The sequence below is a fragment of the Chiloscyllium plagiosum genome, chromosome 20 (genome assembly GCF_004010195.1).
Source record: "Chiloscyllium plagiosum isolate BGI_BamShark_2017 chromosome 20, ASM401019v2, whole genome shotgun sequence".
Lineage (NCBI taxonomy): Eukaryota > Metazoa > Chordata > Chondrichthyes > Orectolobiformes > Hemiscylliidae > Chiloscyllium > Chiloscyllium plagiosum.
In genome coordinates this window covers 8,236,599-8,252,091 of record NC_057729.1, presented here as the reverse complement: position 1 = coordinate 8,252,091, position 15,493 = coordinate 8,236,599, and the positions used below count along the sequence as shown (strand labels likewise).

Genomic DNA, 15,493 nt, shown 5'->3' with positions numbered 1-15,493 from the left:
TAGTAAGTTTGCAGATGACACTAAAATAGACAGTATTGTGGACAGTGAGGAGGGTTATCAGAAATTGCAGCAGGACATTGATCAGCTGGGAAAGTCGACTGACACACATCTATCCTGGGACAGGCTAAGCAAAAGCATGCCAGAGAATTCCTAGAGGCCTGCCACACCAACCACAATGCCATAAACAAACACATAGATCTAGATACCATCTATCAACCCCTCAGAAAACGAACAGGAAATGACATCACCACGAACCCCAGGACCCCCAACCAGGACAAACGTATAAATAGAAAGCAGGAGACAACAGCTTCGCTTCACTTGGAGGTCACCACTGATGATGTTACCTAGCCAGGTAATGAAACGTCTGGATATCAAACCTACAGCTCAGCGAGCAAACCTACACCCTAAACCTCAACCTGAGCTACAAACCTTCACAAACCTTGCGATAACGTTTAAGTTATAGTAGTCAAGTTGGTCTCAAGTCTGCAGTATTATCCAAAGTAAGAAAAAACTTAAAACTGCTTCTAACGTCCCTCTTTACTTCCTGAGGCACTATGATCCCAAAAAGCAAAGGATACATCTGAAAACGCAGACATTTTAATCTGGCGTCCACAATGTTAAATTTTTGTAATGAGTTAGCTTATGAAATTTACATCAAGATTACAACAAATTGGAGACTGTTACGTGGAGTTGTAGAACATAAATGCATTTGAAGGATCTAAATGTGATGTGTTACGTTAAATAACTGAGGTAGCTCTGTATTGCTATTGGGGCAATATTCGATTATGTAAAGTACAGGCTGTCAGCCTCAGTATTGATGGGGGCCTTAGGGAAATTCTCAATGCACACTATCTTATGCTCTAAGGAAAGGGGACGGTTGGAGTTAATTAAAGGACAATGACTGGATTCATTGAATGTACAATTCATCTGCAGCTTCTTATAGCCAAATAATGACAGTTCCACTTGAGCTAAACCCTTGTAATTGTTCCAGCAGCAGATGAAAGGGAGAAAGGTGTGTCAAAGGTTAAACTCCCTTGCAGCACAGCTCCCAGAGGCAGCAATCGATGCGAGAAAACAGATAAATAGCAGTTAATTAACTGAAGTTCAATGCAGAAGGAGTGTCAGGATGCAAAGTGGGGCCTGACAGCATGCTGTATTCACAGGCTGCTGTGCAATCACTTTGCATGACTAGCAAAATGTTACCAAGGAGAAACACCAGTCTGCAGTGCCAACTGACTGTAGCAGCTACCTGACATTTTATACAACACACTTACCTATGCCTTCTAAATGCCAATTTGAAATATACAATATTGTGGGAGCGTGTACCTGTAGCATAGAAAGATGGCACCTGGTCCAATGCAACTGTGCCTGTTCCATCAAAGAGCTATCCAATTAATCAAAATATCATTAAGAAATCAATCAATTTGCTTTTCAAGTCCTTCACTTTTCCTGTTGAACAACACTATTTATACATAACCAGCTACAAAACAATTATATATAATTGCATAAAAATTATAGTTTGACACTATGTTAAATCTTATGCCAGTTGCATTGAAGTTCATGTGTGTTATTTCTGTCTGACACACCATTTGGTTTAAAGAATGAGTGCAGCAGAATAACTGTGCTCCACCTTGGAATAATTTGAACTCAGTTTATTATATTCATTTTAGATATGATTAAGCAAATATTTTCTCAATTCTTGTGCCAACTGAAAACATAAATGTAGAACTGTACATACATGAATGTAAAGTATTACTGATGACTGACACTGATGTCATCTGGACTCAAGCTGGTTGACTAACTGACTTGCCCAATGGATTAGAAATTGCAGCAGTCTGCACTTGAGATTGAGCTGATATCTTTATAAAGAAATATCACTTGGCATAATGTTACACTGATGCTATCATTTAACTCAATTGAAGGTATATGCTGGATTGATCACAGATATCTGTAATATCAAAGCACCTATCAGTTGAAGGGGAAGGTAGTCACTAAACTATTAATCCAGAGGCCCAGTTTAATGGTCTGGGAAAATGTGTTCAAATCCCATCATGACAACTAGTAAAATTTGAACACAATCAGTGAACTCTGGAAGGAAAGGTTTGTCTAATAGTGGCCATGAAATCATTGTCAGTTGTTAAAGCCAGTCTGATTCGGTACTGTTTTTAGGGAAGGACAATCTATTGTCCTTACCTGGTATAATCTAGATGTGACTGCAGATCCATAACAGTGTGACTGACTTTTAACTGTCCTCAGAAATGGATGGTCAAGCCACTCTGTTCAAGGGCAACTAGAGATGGGCAGTAAATGCTAGTCGAGCCAGTGACATTCACAGTTCCTGAAAGAATAAAGAAAAATTAAATCTCACCACTCCCCTGGTTTTGGCAGACAGTCTCTGGGCAGTATGGTTTTACTACCAGTGGGATTTGAATAAGGACCAGGAGTTATAATAACCCAGGTCTTGAGTTGCCAACTATCCAGGACTGACATGGAGTCTCTAGGAACTGAAGATCAGTAGTCACGACATTGCTGTGTGCAGCCCTGGAGAATAATCATTGGGCCATTAAATAAAATTCTTTTAGTCAGTCACTTTGAAGGTTTCTCTTTAATAGATTAGAAAATATTGAAGATGGGAAGAAAGGCTGACAATTAAGCATCATCCATTTGAGTGAAGAATAATTTTATTTTCTAGTTGTTGTAGGAAGGCAGGGTGTCACAGGATTGATGTGTTGGCTGACTAAGAGCTGGAGTGTGCAGGCAAGTCACGGGATGAAGCCTCCAGGAATACATTCAATCACAGTTGGCCACCTTAAACAGGATAAGATTCAGTAGCAGCATTCCAACTGACATGATCAGTCACCTGCTGACAGAGTTGACAGAGTTAAAATCAAGGAAGCACAAACATTTGCAATGATAAATAGACTGTTGAAATTTCATTACTCTAATTCTATCAGATGTTTAGGGTTGGGGGTGGTTGTGGTGATGGGGGCAGCCTGTGCACCAGATGACATCATAGAAACAAGAACTTGTACTTTATACCAGCTGCTATAGATGCTCTGGCACCCTTCATAAACATTTGGTGCAATCCTTGGAGAATTGATGGTTTAATAGTTTTCTAAGTGTATTAATTTTACTGAAGATTCAGTTTGAAAACTGACCCACATGTTGGTGGAATGTGAAATGAAGGAACTGATGTGAACATGGCAAATGGATCATTACAGATGGGATACTGCAGATCATGTGAAAACACAACTAAACATATGTTGTGGCTGCAATCATCCAGCAGAGCAAGTAATTTCAGAGTAACTTGGCAGTGGAACATTAGCTGGTGCCAAAAGAACATACACAATGCAAAAGTGACTAAGCATTATATTGATGTAATTCCCATTTCAATTTTAGAGCCATTGGTTGCCATGGATACAGTGTGTGGCTCTTGTGTTACCATCAATATTGTAAGATTAAATATTGCATCTTATTTTTTCAGAAATTTACAATAAAGGGTTTGTGTGCATTGCATTTTGCTTGTTTGGGTATGTGTGTTTGTATTTATGTTCCTACATGGCACAAAGGCATATGTAAGCACACACATTAAAAGACAAGAATATGTTAAAGAGGTGTAAAATTGTGAGCATTTTCATGCTCAGTCTCTTCCAGGGAGTACCCAAACCATATGCACATTTCGTACTTTGTGTGTATTCTATTCATATTTCCTTAATGGATAAGACCACAACGAAAACATACAAATTGGACATAAATATAAAATTAGAAAGCAAAGACAGAAACTAACAGTTCATTTTTAGAGAAAAGAAATGAATAAATAAGCTGGAAAGAGAAATGCATGTAAATATGTAGGAAATAATAAGTACTATATAGTCCAATAAATGTAATTTATTTGTTCTCAGAACATGGCTGACACTCATAATTATTGTTGATCATTGGTTGCCTAGTTATGCATTTTGTTATTCAGTTGGAAGTTGAAATGAGCACTTTTGGTCTTGGAGAAGTTATAAGTGGAGCTTAACAATGTGGAGTCATTAGTGAACAATTCTACTCATGACCTTTGATAAGCAGCCAGAGATGGTTGAGTGACAATAATTCTTTGTTGAATTCCTGCTGTGATGTGTGATGATGGTAAACCACAACCAACAGCCACAATGTTTTTTCCATAATGTTGGGCATGATTCCAGCCAGTTTTGGGTTATGTCTTTCATCTCCAGAGACTTTAATTTTAATAGGGCCCCTTGGTGTCATATTTACGCAAATGCTGCCTTAGATAATTCATGGACAATTGCTGCTTATGTCTAATTTTCAGCTCTTCCATCCATAACTTATCCACAGCAGGTCAGATACTAGGAATCCTGCAGTCATCTCCTGACTCCCCAAAGCCTGTTCACCAAGGCACAAGTCAGGAAATGTGGTGGAATACTCTCTCCACTGCCTGGATAAGTGCAGATCCAATAACAGACAAGAAGTTCACTTGGCACATTCACAACCACTACCATCTAGAAGGACAATGGCTGCTGATATATATGTTCACCACCTCCTGCAGGTTCTCCTGCAAGCTACTCACCATCCTGACGAGGAAATATATCATTGTTCCTTCACTGTTGCTAGGTCAACATTCTGGAACTCTTTCCCTAACAATGTTGAGGGTCTACCTACTGTACACAAATAGATTGCATGAAAGCGATTCATTACCACTTTCTCAATGGCTACTTGAGATAGGTAATAAACCATGGCCCAGTCAGTAAAATCCTTTAAATAAATAAGATAAAAGATCTGGATCAAGACTACAGTCAAGTTTGCAGTCAAATAATTCAGTTGCACTCAAGAAGGTGTTGATGCCACTATCTACAGGTTGCGGAATGGATAGAAAATGTCAATTCGTTGGTGGTTACTAATTCAAGTCAATAGATCAAGAAAACAAAACAGGTAATGTATGGGAAGGTGATATTAGGGTTATCCTATTGGATGGACCAAATGGTTTTGAGGATCTGTCCTTGTGGAATCTCTGGCAGAGCATTCACAATGAAAAGCCTTTAGTATTACACGGAAGGACCTTTTCATTCTCCCAAGTAATCTGATTTTATCTGACTTCACAATACAGACTCAATTCAAGTACAACCACTGTCAATCACCTTAATTTATGAGGTAACAAAAATAGAAATTTCTGGAAAAGCTCCGCAGGTCTGGCAGCATCTGTGGAGAGAAATCATAGTTAACATGTCAGGTCGAGTGACTTTTCCTCAGAACAATACTTGTCTGAGTCTGGTGAGTGCCCACCACTGTTTCTGTATAAGTGATGCTAAAATCCAAAATCATAGTCGTGGTTTGGGAAGTGGAGCCGGCCTATTTTAATTACTTTACCCACTTTGAAGGAGGTAAAACATCAGCCAGATTTGGAAAAAAACTTATTGTTTTTTCATTTGTTTTCAGGATGTAGGAGACACTAGCAAAGCTAACATTTACTGTTCATTTTTAGCTGCTGCTGCAGTGTGGCTAATTGCTCAAACACGTGAAAAGGCCATTAGGAATGAGTTATGTAAGTATAGGACTGGAAGTTAAATGTAGGTCAGAATGGGTGGGAACAGTTGGTTTCCTTTCCTAATGACGAGCAGAGAGCATCCTCAGCTTTAAATAATCTAACTGTTTTATGTGTTTTGCCAGATGCCACTTTTTATCTCCATTAACAATTCTCAAATTCTCAAACTGGTTATGGTGAGACTTGACTTTCACTTGTTGGATTATTAGCCAGGTTCTCAGATTACTAATCCAGTAACAGAGATAAACTACTTACGGTATGAAAGACAAGATTTCTGTTCTTTACCAGTAACATTGTAGATAAAGCAGGTTTTACAAAATTGCACTGCCACCATTGAATTTTACCCACCCTGGTAACCCTGTGATTAGTTTGAATTAGGACAGTAACAGGCTCCTTAAAATTTATAAACCAATGAATGGAACCTCTGACATTTCACCAATTATCACATTGTGCATAGGTTTGCATTAGAAGTATGGATTTGTAAAGTTTAATTTGTGATATTGATGAGAGATGGTTGGAAGTTCTTTGGTGTTAGATTAGATTAGATTACTTACAGTGTGGAAACAGGCCCTTCGACCCAACAAATCCACACTGATCCTCCGAAGAACAACCCACCCAGACCCATTTCCCTACCTTTACCTCTTCACCTAACACCACGGGCAATTCAGCATGGCCAATTCACCGAACCTGCACATTTTTGGACTGTGGGAAGAAACCGGAGCACCCAGAGGAAACCCACGCAGACAGGGGGAGAATGTGCAAATTCCACACAGACAGTTGCCTGAGGCGGGAATGGCGGAACTAAAATCTTTTATGAAGTAGCCTATGTAGGGAAGTGTGGAACTTTCAGGAACTGGTGGCATTTCTAGGGTTAATCCAGCATCATTGTGGTACATCAGCACCCAACTGGGAAGTCAGATTGGCAGACTTCTGCGGTGAGTATATCAGAAAAACGCCCGCTACTATTAGGATGATTAATTCTCTCTGTGTCTCATTTCAGAGAAAAAAACATATGTTATGCACCACAGTCAAGGGTGTCTTGCCTCAGATCCTTGCTTGAAGCAAAGCCCTCCTGTCGACAAACATTGCTAGAAACAAGGCAGCAACATGTTCAGCATTACGACAATGTAGACAGATTGAGTCTTCTGGAATTTAATGACAGGCACAGCTTTTAACTCACAGTAACTTAAAATGCTTAAAATGTCCACTGTTTGATAACAAGAGGCCTGGAAATATCATCTTTACCACTACTGGATGCTGCTCTGCAGAATCATTTACTTGAATCATGTTTTCCTTTAAATTGCAAGCAAAAGAAATAGAAAAAGGTCTTTAAAGTCAAATAGATAAAGAAGTTTTGAAGAATATTTATAGCAGCATTATATTGTCCTGGACAATTGAGGAATAAATTGTGAATAGTGTTATGGATCTGCCCCTCATTTCTGCAGTCTTGAGATAAACTAGTCAATTTTAATTTCTTGTACTCTGGGACTTCATCTTATTCTTGGTTCTTTCTAGGCTTGATCTAATCTTAAACTCAGATTCTTGAGCTAACAATTTAGGATTGTGCGAACCTGGCCCAGAGATAACTCATTTTTCCCCATGATTCAACAGTAACTTCCAAATGACTATTGGAATATAGTTGGTGAAAAGTTTGGAAGTCAATAGAAAAACAACAGAGTATGTAGAATATAAGACACAGAGAATGGCTATTCTTCACTCTCCTGGGATCTCACCTGTGACCAAAGAGGATACAGAGATGTTTGTCACCTCCTCCTCTCTATGTTAATTTCTTCTAATATCTCACAATCTTCCACTCTGATGTCAACACCTGTGTTATCCTTTTCCATTGTGAAAATTAATGCAAAGTATTCACTGAGGACTGTGTCCATATCTTCCAGGACTCAATGCACAGGTGTGGCACCTAATGGGCTCTATCCTTTCCCTAGTTATCTCTTGTTCTTAATATTTTAAAAAAAATCTTTGGGCTTACCTTCATTATACCCACCAATGCTTCCTCACACATACTCTTAGCATTTCTAATTTCTTTAATAAATCACACCGCACATTCTATTCTCCCCGAGGCATTCTGTTGTATTGAGCCATGCATATCCGTCATGAGCTTTTATTTCTTTCTTAATCCTAACTTTAAAGTACCTTAACATTCAGTATTCTCAGTCTAACCCCCTCACCCTTCAGAATATACTAAAGCTGTTCCATGACATCCTTGACCCTGGCACCCAGGAGACAGCATACCATAGCATACCTGGAGTCATACTCAGAACGGTCACTTGATCCAAAAGATTAACTCTGCTTTCTCTCTACAGATGCTGTACAAACTTTCTCTCTACAAACTTTCCTCATTCCTGAAGAAGGGCTAATGCCCGAAACGTCGATTCTCCTGTTCCCTAGATGCTGCCTGACCTGCTGCGCTTCTCCAGCAACACATTTCCATCTCTGATCTCCAGCATCTGCAGACCTCATTTTCTCTCTACAGATGCTGCCAGACCTGCTCAGCTTTTCCAGAAGTTTCTATTTTTGCCACTTTCTCTGGCAGTTCATTCCACACACAAACCATTCTGTGTAAAAAAAAATTGTTCTAATGTCCTCTTTAAAATCTTTCTCCTCTCACCTTAAAAATATGCTGCCTAATTTTGAACTCCCCACCCAAGGGAAAAAACAATTGTCATTCACCTTATCAATGTCCCTCATAATTTTATGAAGCTCTCTAAGGTCACCCCTCAACCTCCTATGCCGAAGTGAAAAAATCCTGGTCTTTCTAGTCTATTTTTATATCTCAAACCTCCAATCCCAGCAAAACCCTCTCCAGATTAATAACATGCTTCCTATAAAAGGGTGACTAGAACTGCACACAGTGCTCCAGAAGAGGCCTCACCAATGTCCCACACAATCTCAACATGACATCCCAACTCCTATACTCAGAAGGTCTGAGTTATGAAGGCACGGGTGCTAAACACCTTCTAAATTACCCTCTCTACCTGTGTTGCAAATTACAAAGAATTTTGCGCCTGAACCCCTAGATCACTCCGTTCTACGATACTACACAGAGCCCTACCATTAATTGTGGAAGTCCTGTCCTTGTTGGTATTCCCAATGCAATACCTCACATTTATTCAAATTAAACTCAATTTGCCATTCTTCAGCCCATTGACCCAATTGATTAAGATTTCTTTGTAATCTTAGATAACCTTCTTCAATGTCCACTTGCTACCAATTTTTGCATCATCTGCAAACTTGCTAACCACGCCTCCTGTAGTTAGAAAGGAAGGAATTTGCATTTCTAGCACTTTTTATGACTTAGGATGTCCCAAAATGCTTTATAATTGGTAAGTGGTTATTATTTCAATGAAAAAATAATGCAGCTAATTTGTGCACAACAAGATTCCAAAAACAGCAATGATATTGGTTGAAGAATAAATACTGACCACGATTCTTAAGAGAATTTCCCTTGTGATTTCCAATAGTGACAGCAGATCTGTCACATCCACTTGACACAGTTGGTGCCTGGTTTCACATCTCATCCAAAAGGTAATAAGCTCAGCAGTGCAGTCCTTTCTCAGTAAAGGGACAACAGAGTCAGCCTAGATGATGTACTCAAGTCCAGAAAGTATGTTCTGAAGAAGAGTTTACTGGATTCAAAACATTAACTCTATCTTTCCATAGATACTGCCAGAACTGCTGAGTGTCTCCAATACTTTCTGTCTTTGATTCTGGAAGTAGGAGTTGAAATATAGATCCTGATGAAAGGTCATTGACCTGAAACGTTAACTGTTGTTGCTCTCTCAAAAGATGATGCCTGATCTGCTGAGATGCTTCTAGCATTTTCTATTCTTGTTCCAGTTTGTCAGAATCCACAGAATTCTGCTTTAAAACCAAAGACTTTGTGAGTCAAAGGGTGAGAGGGCTATCACAAAAATAAAACAAAGAATTGTGAGTGCTGAAGATCTGAAACAATAACAGAAATTGCTGAAGGAACTCAGCAGGTCTGGTAGCATATGTGGGAAGAAAGCAAAGTTAACATTTTGGGTTCAGTGACCTTGCTCCAGAGTGGACATCTGTTTCTGTTCATCATTTTCAATTTTTGCCTCAATATCATTACCTTGCCTTCTCTCAATTGCCCTTAGCTAACAATATCTATTGATTCCAGTCTTGAAAATTTCACTTGCTGAAATCCTGATCGTCTACATTCTTTCCACCAAGGACTTGTGGATCACTCACAGTGGAAGAGGATTCCTGCTTGTAATGTCATCATCCTTTCTTTCCTTTCCCCAGCTACAAACCCTAAGGTCAACTGCATTGTCCTATCATACTAGCCAAGACCAGTTAATTGGTATAAATTGAATGCAGTCCTTTGTTGAACTGCATGGTTTGGTGTTGCACTCTCCCACGCGAGCTATATATTGAATTAACAGAAGGGTAGCATATCTTCTTTGGATGGAAGCATAATATTCGTTATAACTTAAAACATTATTTGTCATTCAGATTGTGGGATGCTCTTGAAGGAGTAATGTTTGAATACATTTCAGACATGGGTGTTTTCACAAATACCAAATGGCTGTGCGGACTCTGAGAAAACAGCTCATTATGTGGCTGTTTAGAGAGAATGGAAATGAACCATTGAATCTAAATCCATTATCAACTCATTTGGATATTAATTAACTGAACAGCAACAGCAAATTATCACAGTGTGAAGCACTGAGTATCAATTAACAGTAAAACCAATTGGATTATCTCATTAATATTCAAGTACCTAGAAATAATCAGCTATTAAATAGTTTCTTTGAACAGAACTTTGCAGTCCTATGAACGTGTTAAATGTCTTCAGTAATGTGGTCAAGTTCACAATCATTGTAATGTAAGGTTCTAAGAACAAAAACACAATCTCCCTAAATGTAACAGTGTGATATTTAATCCAAAAGTATAGAGACATTAATTATTTATGCAATTTATTAAAAAGATACCTGCTGCAAATAAAGTACACATCATAGGATGAAAGCGCCAACATATTTTTAGCATTGCTGAGATATTGTAAGAGTGGCTGAATAGTAATTCCATTGAATTTGGGCAAGAGATCAGCAAACTATGGTTCTAGAGCCTAGATCAGAGTGGTGCTGGAAAAGGACAGCAGGTCAGGCAGCATCCGAGGAGCAGGAAAATTGACATTTTGGGCAAAAGCCCTTCATCAGGAATAGAGGCAGGGAGCTTGACTCACTGAGATTCTTGTAGAGAGAGGAGGAAAACTTCTTCAAGGCAGGCATCCTTGCAAGAGGATTCGCAGTAGGGTTAAAATCAACTAGGTAAAAACAAGGACTGCAGATGCTGGAAACCAGAGTCTAGATTAAAGTGGTGCTGGAAAAGCACAGCAGGTCAGGCAGCATCCGAGGAGCGGGAAAATTGATGTTTCTAGAGCTGCATGCAACTCATCAGGATTCATGTGCAGATGGAATGATTGATCTTATTTTGATGGCTTGTTTGGATTTTTAATTTTCTTTTATTTCTGTTGGATTTGTGAGAAAGCCTCATTAAATTAACAACTTACTTTGTGAAAATCTTCAAAATAGTTTTGAAATGTGTCTCTGTCTTTTCATGAACATTGATTTTGAGTAACAGCATTCTAGCTCTAAAATATATGCGTTTGAGCAGATTGATAAATGGTTCTTCATGTTATTGAGATTCTGACTCTTAACTGAGGCCATACATTCAAAGAGGTTTTTGGTTCTCCTAACTAAAGTGTACTAAGGAATTGATGTCTGCCAGTAGAGTAATCATGATGGTGCACTTAAACTCAGCACTCTTGGGCTAGTGACAGATAAGAAATAATTTCTTTGAGAAAAGAAGGAAGAAAAATCAAAGTAAAAGGCACCCAAAATTAAGACAAGCAGTCTAAAGATGTGCAAATGAGGTGAAGTGGCTATGTTGAATTGTTCACAGTGTTCAGGGATATTATAGGTTAGGTGTGTTAGCCATGAGAAATGTAGGGTTGCAGGGAAGGCTAGGGGGATAGGTCTGGGTGGAATGTTCTTCAGAGGGTCGGTGTGGACTTGTTGAGCTGAATGGCCTGTTTTCACTGTAATGATTCAGTTCTATGTTTTGCTGACAGCACAGAATGGCTAAGGATAGCTTCTTCCTAGTACAGCACACTGTTGAGGCAGCAAAGTGTACTTATTTGTTAAAATGTCAACAAGCTGAACTTCAACTGAAGTGAAAGGGCAACTAAGTGATTTCCAGGGGCTGAATGCCACTGGTTTTAATGAAAGTTGCACAAAGGATTCTGAGTATTGACTGCCTGGAAAGTTCAAAAAACTTGTACATTTTATTTGTCTGTTTCTTAGTGTGTATATTAAATGCAGCCTTATCACTGCTTTGGCTTGGTATTCCTGTTGGCTAAATTATTCTTTCTACTGCTTTACTGAAGGTGTTGACTCGTCATTGGTATTTCATTATCTAGCTTGTGGTTGTCTTCTTGTGCCTGGCCCCAAGGTCATTTTCATGGATGCGTGTATCCAGAGACTATTTAAGTTCTGGTGAAGATTCATCAGACTCGAAGCTCTGATTTTTCCCCACAGATGCTGCCAGGTCTACTGAGTTTCAACAGCAATTTCTGCTTTTGTTCCTTGGCCCTCTGCTATATGGTACTATATAGTGTTATTATCAGACTAACCAACTTCAACTTCTACAAATATGCTGACAACACAGCTCTGCATCACCAACACCATTCTTAGCATCATCACTGTCGATAAAAATTGTTGGACTGCTAGCATCACATTATTGGGTAAACAGAAATGTTCTCCGAATAAAATTATAAAAAATTAAAACCATTCTCTTGTGTTCCCGTCACAAAACTTTGTTCCATAGACAGGGACCTTTCCCTAGCAACTGTTTTCAAAGCTATTTCAAAGTCCCTTCACATTTCTGACATGCTCCGGATCTACAACTATCTGAGATATGTGCTCTTACAATTCAGAACTTCTTAAGCATTGTCAGTTTTAATTGTTTGTTCTATAGTTGCTATTCCCTAAGCTTTGAAAGCATCTGTCTAAACTTTTATACCTTTCTTCCTCCATTTACTCTTCCCTGACATTCCACAAAAACTTACCTCTTTGACCAAGCATCGATCATTTGTGCTCATATAGTTCAGTGCCGAAGTTTGTTTGACCACACTCCTGCCTTGTGCTTTGGGACATTTTATTTTGTTAAAAGAGGTTTGAAATAAAAGCTTTTGTTGTTGCGAGACATTGTAGCTGGAGAAAATCTAATCTTTAGACAATATCAACACAGACTTGGGCTTGGGATCCTGGACTAGGGGTCAGGAATCAATGGCAAATCTTTGACTCCTTCAGAGAGAGTCACTGAACCCAACTTGTGAGGCCTTGATCAATCTCTTGTTGAAATGCTCTGGGTATTGATTGAGGGGCTTCTCTGACCTGCTTGGTTAAACCACTCATTGGAAAAGCTCACTCACTGATTGATGAGACCCTGTTTTGCATTATAAGTGATTTTCTAAAAAAAATACTAAAATATCTAAAGTACACACCTCATACTCATTCCCTGAAAATGTGTTGCTGGAAAAGCGCAGCAGGTCAGGCAGCATCCAAGGAGCAGGAGAATCGACGTTTCGGGCATGAGCCCTTCTTCAGGAATGAGGAAACCCATTGTCTCCGCCTGCTCCTGCCCCACTGAACTCATCTCCGCATACCTCGACACGGTCCTGTCCCCCTTAGTCCAAGAACTCTGCGCTTTTCCAGCAATACATTTTCAGCTCTGATCTCCAGCATCTGCAGCCCTCACTTTCTCTTACTCATTCCCTATTTGGTGACAACCAAATGCAGTATGATGCAGTTATTGCTGAGAAGTGGGTCTAACTGTTAGTGAATTGAAACATATATCAACATCTCCTTTCTCCCACTTTCCCTGATAATGACCAGTCCCATGTTGTTTCAGGAGCATCATCTGCCTTGATTCAATTTTACAAGAGAAGGAAAAGCCGTTTGAAAAAAATATTCAACCTATCAGTTAGGTGGTGAAGATTAGAACTACCTTTAAACGTTTCAGTATCCAGTTGATATTCTTATGTTACACAACAATAACCAACAGGGAACTATTCACTTATACTCTCCAAGTGACATCAAACAGGAGAACAAATTGGGAATACAATTGTTGAATCCAACTTTATTCAACAATTATCTATTTTTTAAAAGTTCCACCGTTGAAACTTGTTTATTCAATGTACACTTCAGCACTTACAATGTTGAAATGTAAAATTTATAATCTAACTCCTTTGAAACATTTCTGTCATTTAAAAACAAATTAAAGGTAGAAGAACAATAGATTAGAATAAAAGCTAAGTACTATGGTTGCTGGAGATCTGATACAAAAACAGAAATTGCTGGAGAAACTCAGCAGGTCAAGCAGCATCTGTGGAGAGAAATCAGAGTCCATAACCCTTCATTGTGAAGAAGACAGGAGACAGAAACGAAGTAAATGTTTTGAGTTTGATATCCTTCTTCTTCTTCAGAGAAACTTAGAATAGGTTTGACAAAGATATAGAGATACATTTGTATCTAAACCCCTGGCATAAAGCTTCAGTAGCTATGTACATCTGTTGAAGATAGAGGTGTGAGCCATAATCCCCATTAATGATATCAAGCTCAAATATCCTTTTGGGAATTAAGGAGATGTCTTGGGGTTGTTTAGCCTTCTAGCTGATGTGATGCAGGTCTTGTCTCTTAAATGACTCTGCAGCAGCTTTGATACATTTTAACAACTATGTTTCATTTCCAAGCTTACACAGTCATGGACTTGCGCAAGTTAAGAGCATCTCCTCCAAGAGATTTCTCTCTAACTCTCTCTCTTAGGTATGTGGTGTTATGTCATGATCACATCATGAACATTTAGGCTTCTGATGTTGAACCATTATTCCAAAAGGGAAGAGTGGAATGGAGAATAACTTGTCACATATTTTGTGAAAGAGACTGAATGGCTGGTTTCATTTCAACCAAGGTCGACCTGAGACAATATTCTGGGGTTAGTCCACATTCAAAGTTGTTGAAAAGCATTTGGTAAGATGACTTAACTTTAAAGTTAAAACCAGACCAATCAGGGATGATGAAAGGCAGCAAAAAGTTGGAACCCTCTTACTCAAAATGCTAACGAGTCCAATCATTGGAAAATTTTGAAACAAAGGTTAAAAGATTTCTGTTAGTAAGTATATTAAGGGATTGGAGACAGAGATCTATCATGATGCTACTGGAGATGGAGAAAGCTAGAGGGGCTGAATGGTCTTTTTCTATTTCTGTGCTTTTTGCAGCAGAGAGCGGCGAGAGCTGGGCGGAAGTGAAGTCGGAGCGCAAAGCCGGTCGGGAAGGTAAGTGATTGTTATTTGAGTGAGTGTGTGTGTTCTAAATTCTTGGATCACTGGGGTATGTTTTGTGGTAAGCATAAATTATACAAGAGAGACGATTTGCACCTTAATAGGTTAGGGACCAGCATTCTGGCAGGCAGGTTTGCTACTGCAACACAGCTACGTTTAAACTAAGTAGCAGCGGGGGGAGGGGACAAACTGGATGTTTAAGAAGGAAATTGAAGGGCAAGTTTGAACAAGGGAAGTCAAGAAAGACAACTGTATCAATGAGGCAGAAAACTCAAAAAGGGATTATGCTGTAAGGTTGAGTGAAATAGGAGTAGATGGGAAGGGTGAGGGCAGTAACAAATTAAAAATACTATACATGAATGCACGAAGCGTTAGAAATAAGATGGATGAGCTTGAGGCTCTTTTAGAAATTGGCAGATACGATATTGTGGGGATAACTGAGACGTGGCTTCAAGTGGACAGGGCCTGGGAAATGAATATTCAAGGCTACACGTGCTATCGTAAGGACAGACTGACGGGCAGAGGGGGTGGGGTGGCCATGTTGGTAAGGGATGATATTCAGT

The 15,493-nt window shown here is 39.2% G+C and overlaps 1 long non-coding RNA gene across 1 annotated transcript in view; it reads right to left on the bottom strand.

The window, feature by feature from the left end:
- Nucleotides 1-1,660: 1,660 nt before the first annotated feature.
- LOC122560007 overlaps nt 1,661-15,493 on the bottom strand; it is a 69,634-nt gene continuing 55,801 nt past the window's right edge. The window contains exon 3 of the long non-coding RNA XR_006314613.1: nt 1,661-2,860. This is a non-coding gene — a long non-coding RNA (uncharacterized LOC122560007). The remainder of the gene's footprint in view (nt 2,861-15,493) is intronic.